This window comes from Staurois parvus, unplaced genomic scaffold, assembly GCF_062004578.1.
Source record: "Staurois parvus isolate SC_StPar_1 unplaced genomic scaffold, SC_StPar_1.0 ptg000096l, whole genome shotgun sequence".
Classification (NCBI taxonomy): Eukaryota; Metazoa; Chordata; class Amphibia; order Anura; family Ranidae; genus Staurois; species Staurois parvus.
This window is the reverse complement of record NW_028317892.1, coordinates 2,501-12,009: the sequence shown is the minus strand read 5'-3', so window position 1 is coordinate 12,009 and position 9,509 is coordinate 2,501.

The following is a 9,509-nucleotide window of genomic DNA, read 5'->3' as shown; positions in this document are numbered from 1 at the left end:
AATATGAAAAAAAAAAAAAAAAAAAAAAAAAAAAAGCAGCAATACAGGTGCCAAAAAAACCCCGCTCCTCACCACCGCCGCTCGGTAGTTCTCAGCCTTACCTGAGAAACCATCGAACAATCCTGTTTCTGGGCATAGAGATTTGTGAAGGAAAGATGGCCTCCACTCATCTCTATGCCCTTGGAGGACCACAGCGTTGTCACGTCCGATTCTGGGCATTTTTTTAATGAACCAGATCAATGCTTTTCATTGCAGAGGAGAGATGTGGGGTCTTATTGACCCCATATCTCTCCATAAAGAGGACCTGTCACTAATTATTTCTATCATAAGGGATGCATGCATTTCTTGTGAGAAGAATAAAAGTGATTAAAATTTTTTTTTAAAGGGAAAGAAAAAAAAAAAAAAAGTTTAAAGTGCCCCTGTCCTCTCACATAGTGGTGAACACATATGTAGGCCATGCCCACATATGCAAATGGTGTTCAAACCACACACGTGAGGTATCGCCACGAACATCAGAGCAAGAGCAATAATTCTCGCACTAGACCTCCTCTAACTTTACACTGATAACCTGTAGAAGTTTCACACCACTCCACGAGTGAGTGCAATTTTAAAGCGTGACATGTTGGGTATCTATTTAAATTGATGTAACATCCACTTTCATATTTTACAAAAAAATTGGGGTAAATATATTTAATTTTTTTTAATCAAAGTATTTTTTTCCAAAAACATATACTCCTTTTAAAAAAAAGTTGCGCATTTCGGTTTTCAGCCAAATGCATTTTGAATTGTTTTCGGCACCAGAATTTTCATTTCGGCGCACCACTACTGTGAACAGTTGGCTGATCCTGGATAATCAACGCATAACCTTTCGTGAAATTGCACAAGAGACAAATCTTTCTCTGTGAACACAATAACGTAGTGAAGCAGGCTGTCTTAGGATGGTTCAGGGGCACTAAGAAATCTTTCTATGCCGAAGTTTTCCAAGCATTAGTTAAATGCTGGGATAAGTGTGTAAATGTAGCAGAGAAGTATGTCGAAAAATAAATGCAGTTTTCATTCCCTGAAATGTCTTTTATTATATAAAAATACAAAAGTCCTGGTTTGACTTTAATGTCCCTCGTAAATAACTAGAAACTACATATACACACTAATATATAAACTATATATTAAACACAATACAAACTCCCAATATATATAAATTTATATTGTACTAATATATTGCTTTAATTTTAGTCATTTACACATTACTACTTCTTGGATAGGTGGAACGTGTCACTATATTGTACACAGGTTTACAAGCATAATGTTTGGGGATTTTCTTGTTAGCTTTTTAAAAGTAGCTAAACAATTTACCATTTACAGCAGCAAATTAAAACTAGAAAACCTACAATTTCTGGGGAAATTGTGTGAAGTGTTCTTGCCTCCACCAGTAGTCTACAACTGGAGTGGGTGAAGTAGCTTGTCACTCTGCTGCCTGCTCACACACCTGGGTTCCTATGGCAACTCACTGTACAGCAAGGGCAGAGAAGAGCGGTTAAAAACAAACTGCTCCAACTTGCTCACTTCACTGGCGGTTGCCATCTTCAAATGGCTGTAGTTTAAAAATTATAAATCCTACACCGAAGAGCTTTATATTGTGAATCACAAGACCCAGACCTACATTTTAATGCATAGTATGTCTCTGAAATAATAAAAATGAAGGCACAGTCACAGTTTAGAAATTGCCCTTCAAATTTGAGGTGGGTAGAGTGAAGTTTCAATGAATGTCAATGGGCGGCGAGAGTTGCAAACAAATGGTCATATTGTGAAAACTATCAGGACTATGGCTTAGCCAGTGGCAGCAGGGATAGCTGAACGTTTTGATATAAGATTTGTGTATTTGAAAATGAGGGAGTGATGGCAGTTTAGAAATCATGTCCTGATTTTTCAGCTCCCACTCTAGTTTTGAACATTCCACCATTCATTTCTATGGGACCAATTTTACCACAAAAACGCCGATATTTCGTGAACCATTCGGCGAAACGTTCCGCAAAGTAATAGCACACCAATCGAGAACAATCCACACGTTTCGGTATATTACAGTCTAGGTAGTGTAAAAACTGTGGGAGGAGTTAGGGTGGTAAATTTGGCTATAATAATAAGAATATATATGTGAGATAACAGTAAGTGGTCTTGCCATGCAAGAACACTTAATAACAGGACTCTCTTATACAAACAAAGCTCAACTACCGGATATTAGCAACCTACCTCCCACCTCACTCTAATATAAAAATAAAAAAAACCAACACACCTATTCATATGCCCATTTTATTTAACTAAAGCCACGGTCACATGATGCTCCTCTTGTCAGCCAAGTTTAGACTGCTCCACTTGGCTCGCTTTTCAGAGGCCTTTGACAGGCAGAGAGGTGATTTTAACCCCACAAAAAATGCAGACCAATGTGCCTCAATCACGTACACTGCTGTGGGCCATTAGCAATGGGATGGTTGGGGGAAGCAATAAATACAATTGAACTACATTTTCTTTTTTAAGGCCCTACCATAAGGCTAAACAAGCCCTTCTTCTGTTTACTTCCTGGGGACCTCTCCTTTGGCTGTCTACATTACTGCCTCTGTGGTGTGTACACCTTTTGGTGGAAGGAGCATTACCAGCGGCTGGGTTCCTTCTCATAGGCTCCAGAGGCAGAAGAACTCACCAAAAGAGGAGCACGGAAAAAATGTGTGGTCCCCAGGGCAGGATATTAGTTTTGCTCAGAGAAAACTGACTCCATTACACTGCTGGATGGCTTAGGAAAAGCTGTTTATAATCAAGGCTGATGGAGTTGGGTTTTAAGGAGTGGAGCAAGGTGGATTTGCTTACAGCTGTTAAGTGTTTTTTTTTCACTTTTACTTTTGTTTACACTAACCAAGTCTAAAAGTAAATATATAGGTGTAAGGTACATGTAAGATTTGAGTAGCTGAGATGTGACAAATATAAAGATTCAAGTGATTGGACTGAGATGTGATCAGCAGCAATATGTAAATTGTACATTTAGTTTCATTCCTTGTTATTAAAGAAATATTCGGTCATAGGTATTCAGAGACATGACCCATTAGCATCCAAAGAGACAGAGCAGCTTCCAGGCTGTATATATAAAAATAAATATACAGACTTTACCACCTTCCTGAAGTTTAAAAGAGGAACCCAGACATTTTGGCTGCAGGAGACCAGGTGGGCTCCGATGTGTCTGGGAGCTTTAAAGTATATCAGCAGATCAAAGGAATAGATTTCATCTCTCATAAAAGCTAAAATATTAGTTGCAGAGAAATGAAAATACTTCCTTCTGAATGGACACTCTGTAGGATACATCTGCATGTAAAAACTGTATTTGTGGCCTATGTAGAATGCCAGAAAAATGCAGGAAATGGTTATGTGACGCCGGGTTGCGACAGGCGAACAGTGATTGGTACTGTCGCGATCAGACTGATGCGCTGGTGTTGGAAATTCAATCCCTGACTTGGTGATTCAAACCGTTCCTGGTCCAATTGACTTTGGGCATTTCAGTACCCAGAACGTCCTGTGGGCTGGTACAGGAACACCCCCCAGGGTTGATTGGCCAAGAACTAATGTCCAACCCACATCCATATTCCCACAAACTGAGGACTTCAGGTATGGACGGGGTGATTCGTATGGAGCCCGTCCTATTGACTGACGGATCACGGACTTTCTCCAGTCGCAGGATAAATCTTGGTAAAAGTTTTATTTCTGTCTTTCATTCCCTTTTATTTTATAGTCAATAGCCAATCGTGTGTCTTCTTGTATTTTTTGTATTTTCTGTAACTTTTTATACACTGCCCACTTTCGGGATATTAAATCTTAAAATTAATAAGTGACTTCTGGGTACTTAAGCTCGGGCTCATATCTCCAGAGAGATTATATTGTATTTTAATGTCTTCTTTATATGCTCGGTCAAGGTCATTGCCCATCTGTATGCAATTGCACAGCGTGTTGGCAGATTGCGTGCAGATTGTAAGGGTGACAGTTCTGCCAGACAGAGATCTGTGTGTGTGTGGTGACCCAGCAGGCAAGTCAAAAACTGTTGGGTGGTGGCAAGCTACCGTTTGTGGTGTCTCTGGTGTGGGGGTGTGTGGACAGTGGAAGAGTGTATCACCGGGGTTCTGGCTTGTAGGATAGCTGGAGGAATCCTAGAAGGGTGTGTCAATCACTAGGCTGCTCCTCAACACTAATTAGTGCACCAGATTGTATGTAAGATCGTATCTGCCTGTGTGTGGTCAGCTAGCTGGATTGGAGTTGAGTCTCCCTCTAGTGGTGGCCAGAGGTAGTGCGGGCTGTGAAAGTATATCACAGGCCAGTCTTATATACATATATATTCAGATTAAGTCCTTCTTATTCCCTCCTACCCAAAGTCACGGCCGCACGTCCGCGCCTCGGTTAGCTAGTCGCTGTGGGTGTGTGGGTTGGATCCGCGACAATAGGCAAAACCTTTCAGTTTTGGATGGCATGCAGATTAGAACCATGGTTAGGATTTAACTGGTTTCCATGTTGCCAAATGATAAATTCACCCAATTTCCTGGAAACGTCTGCCATTGTCAGCAAGAGAGAAAGCTTGTGAAAAATTCAAGTCTTTTAGAGTTGTCACTGATAAATTAGACACTTGTAAACAGATTGATAATTTCCCTCTTAGGGACACCTATACCAGTAACATCTCCAGAATGAAAAAAGAAATTATCCTCAATGGGACACAGGCACCAAAAAACTGACCGGGGTTTTAACCCTTCACTACTTTATCCATAACTAAAATAAATGTTTTTTGCAATACATACACTGGCATAAATCTGGAATCCGAATGGTTATTTTGAAACAACACAGACTTTCATACCAGCATTTACTAATCAACTGGCAGTAAAAGGAGAAGGATTACAATCCTTTAGGGCCAGGTTCAAACCGCATGCAAAATGCACATTTGCGATCTGCAGTGGGTGTCAATAAAAAGTTAATGACACCCCAAAAGCAGTTCTCAAACAGTGCATTTGCCCGCACCGGATCACATGCTACTTTTGCACCATGCAATCTGGTTGCAGTGCATTTTAAAAAGTAGTGCATGCACTACTTTTATTGCACTTTCAGCCAATTCAAAATTAAAGGTCTGAAACCATACTGCACAGAACCGCATGTGAAACATTCCTGTGCGTTTCAGATGTGGGCATGGTGTGAACCGGCCCTTAGGCTAGGTTAACACCTCTGCGTCTGTAGGGGCATAGTTTGCACATGCTTATATTTGTTGCAGAAAAAGGTACAAACAACTTTTTAAAAACGTGGCCGCAGGCAAATTGCATGGTTCTTTTGACCATGTGATTTCCCTGCGGTTCCTGCACCTGCAAACGCGTTGCATTTTTACATGTATAGGGGTACCATTCAGAAAGAATGGCAGCCCCGTGTGTTATCACTGTGGGTGTGGCACGCAACCTGCCACATAGATGTGATTAACCAAGAAACTATTAAAAAGGTTTCTTGAACTGAAATTCAGAAATGAAAAACCCCCCACACCTTAGAACTAGTACCCAATCTTTCCAAATATTAGTCTCTCATAATCCCTTGCACAGCATAACTCAGAATGACTGCACAATACTGAAGACCCCTTATCTGCACACGACTGCTGTCTCTCGCAGTCAGTGTTGTACATGTTTAATAGTAGGGGCGTGCACAGGATTGCCTCAGTTTGTATCTGATCCTTTACTGTCCAGTCAAAGCCTACGAAAAATACTTAAATCTGGCCTGCTTAAAATGCAACTATGGGCAAAATAAACAAATGACATATAATGCAGGTGGTCAATAACATTAACACAGCAGTCCCCACTTCCCCATAACACAAGTTTATACTTTTTGATCCTACCAGTAGATCCCTTTCCAATTCCATTATTAGACCAAAGCGTAGGTCACACAATTACAGTCTGGGACAAACCATTTAACAGTGATGGGGATCCTTAAAATGGTCACTTTCATTCATATAGTCAAATGATTTCTCAAAAAAACAAAAAAAAAACAAAACTTCTAGCTGCAGCAGCATAAAGAATTTATACGGCACAAAAGCACACAAAAAAAAAAAAAGATTATATATACATACACACTATATATCTCCCTCAACGGATTATGGTTATATTGCTCATTTTCTAACAAATGTCCTGCTAATTTTAGTTGTGACGACTGGGTCCCCAGCCCCAGGAGCTGCTTTCCTTGCCCGTCTTGTCTGAACCCTTCTCAACGACATTACATACAATGCAGAATTAGTACCGGAGTCCCACCCTAACGACATTGGATAATCCACCCACATTCCAGTCCTGGAGAGAACAGATCAGACCACTGGCTGTATCTAGACCATGGAGTTAGGTAGGATTACTCTGTGTCCGAAAAAACGAATAATGTTCTTCCTCAGGAAGTGTGTGTGTGTGTGTGTGTGTGTGTGTGTGTGTGTGTGTGAGCAATTGGGTTTTTCTTTAACCACTCGACTACTATAGAACATTCACATACAGTGGCAGAGCGACTCTCGTGATCTGGAAGACGCCTCCCTTAGCCCTCCCACGGCTTTCTCGGTTTCCCTGGTGGGACGGGAGAGCGCGAGAATGCAGCTAGTGGTTCCACCTACTGAACATAGAGCCGATCAGAGACCGAAACAGATCTGATTATCTCTATGATCTAGAACAGTGATCTCCAAACTGCGGCCCGGGGGCCGAATACGGCCCTTTGCTTGCCTTTATCCGGCCCTAGCAGCACTATTCCTCCCATTGACACCAAAATGGTGCATAATTCCTGCCACTTACACCAAACGGTGGGGCACTATTCTTCCCACTATCACCAACATTGGGGTAATATTCCTCTCACGGACACCAATAATGGGGCACTGTTACCAACACCAGGACATTTTCTTCTACTACTGGCCACAGTCCGGCCCTTCTAAAGTCTGACGGACAGTAAACTGGCCCTTTGTTTAGAAGGTTTGGAGAACCCTGGTCTAGAAAACTGGAAGCAATGGAGCATTTCATCACTTCTGTTTTTGCCAGATGTAAACGGCACCAATTTAATTGGAAAAGCACCTGACTATACCGATCTTGGTATAATCAGGGTCTTACAGACCCAAGATTTCTCAGTAAAGAGTACCTGTTGCTGCCTATTGCTATCACAAAATAAATTTGCATTCCCTGTGCTAACAATAAAAGTGATAAAGGAACAGTGTAAAAGGAAAAAAAAAATAATTTCTAAAAACAAAAATTTTTAAAAACTCCCTCGTGATCGCACGCAAAGGTGAACACATGCATTGGTCCCAACTCAATACGTAAACGGCGATAACACCATGTATGTTTGTCACCACTGCACAATTTTAAAGTGTGGCATGTTTGGTATCCATTTACTCGCCGTAATACCATCTTTTATATTTTACCAAACAACTGGGTGTTATACTGTGTTTTTATGCATTTAAATTAAAAAAAGTATTTTTTCCAAAAAATTGGCATTTGAGAAAAACTGCTGCACAGATACCATGTGACAAATTGCAACACCCACCATATTCCTCCTCTAGGGCCTCTGCTTTAAAAAAAAAAAAAAAATGGTTGGCAGTAAGTAATGTGCTAGCAAAAAATACTGTTTTTTACATTTAAACAAATAGTGTCATAAAGGGCTTGAACTTAAAGTGGTTGGACGAGTGGGCGATGTGAGGCGAAGCTTCAAATGTTGGGCATAAAATGCCAGGACAGTTTAAACACCCCCCAAATGACCCCTTTTTGGATAGTAGACACCCCAAGCTATTTTGCTGAGAGGCATGCTGATTGCATTGAAAATTTGTCTTGCTGCAAGTTTTTGGAAAACTACAAGTAGTTTGTACTATCTTGGCATTTCAGGGCCTCCGAAACTGCGATAGGCAGTGAAAAAGCTAAATGATGAAATACGTCCTTTGAAAGTCTGAAGGTGGTCATTGGTTTTCAGCCCCTGTACGCAGCTAGGCTCCCAAAAAGTATAACGTGGTAACCCCATAGACAGGAGAAGTAGCAGAATGTGTTTTGGGGTGTAATTCTACATATACCAATGGCAGGTGTGAGAAATAGCTCATTAAAAAGTGACAACTTTATGCAGAAAATAAAAAAAAATATTTTATACACACACACAGATATATATACAAACATTTTTTGTTTTGCTAATTTTTCAAAAACTTGTGTTCATGGAAGATTTTATTTTTTTGTCAAAACATGCCTCTCAGCAAATAACTTGGCATATCTACTTTCCAAATTGGGGTCATTTGAGTGGGTGGGGTGTCTCTCTTCTATCCTAGCATTTCAGGGCCTCCAAAACTGTGATGGGTAGTGAAGAAGCAACGCGAGGAAATTTCAGCCTTTGAAAGCCTGAAGTTTCTCATTGGTTTTTCAGCCCCCGTATGCAGCTAGGCCCCCCCAAAGTCTCATACATGTGGTATCCTCATACTCGGGAGACGTAGCAAAATGTATTTTGGGCTGTATTTCCACATACATCCATGGCATGTGTGAAAAATCTCTTAATAAAGTGACAATTTTGTGTAAAAACGTTTAAAAACTTGTGACAAACACTAAAATCTTCCATGGGCTCAACATGCCTGTCTACAAATTCCTTGGGGTGTCTAAATTTCTAAAGAGGTAATTTGGGTTTTTTTTTTTTTTTTACTGCCCTGGCATTTTAGCAGCTCAAATATAATCGAAGTAAAAACTGCATAAATCCCATTATATACACACACACACACACACACACACACACACACACACACACCATAACTTGTAGACGTTCCAACTTTCACAAAAACCAAATATACACTTTTTTTTATCAGACATGAAGCAGAATACATTTTGGCCTAAACACATGATGAAATTGGAGTTTATTGGATTTTTTTTTTATAACAAAGTAGAAAATATTGTATTTGTAAAACATTCTGCCATTTTTTGTTTAGATCGCCAAAAAACAAAACAAGTGGTGATCAAATACCACCAAAAAAAAAAAAAAAAAAGCTTTATTTGCATGAAAAAAAGGATATAAATTTCATTTGGGTATAGTATTGCATGACCACGCAATTGCCAGTTAAAATAGCGCAAAATAGGAAGGGAAGGGGGTAAAACCACAGTTGCATTTTTAAGCCAATATAAAATTAAAAGCCAAACATTAACCTTTCCACATGACCCTGTTGCTGTGTGTGTAGCAAAAACAAAAAAGTATAGTCAGCCTGTTAACCGCCTCTTGTCCAGCCTATCGGCAAATGACAGCCCAGTGGGAACTTTGCTATGCCTAAGTAATGTAAGTGGATGCCATGGGTATTGCTGAATATGAATGACACCACATCCCAAAATACTGACAAATTTATAGGTTCATGTGGGCAAAAAGTTAGATCGCTATTGCTACATCTCTGCAGGAGGGTCCTTGTATAGGATAGTCACAACTATTAGTTTGGGCTACTATCAATATATTTATGAGAGAGAGAGAGGGTAGAGAGGGAGAGA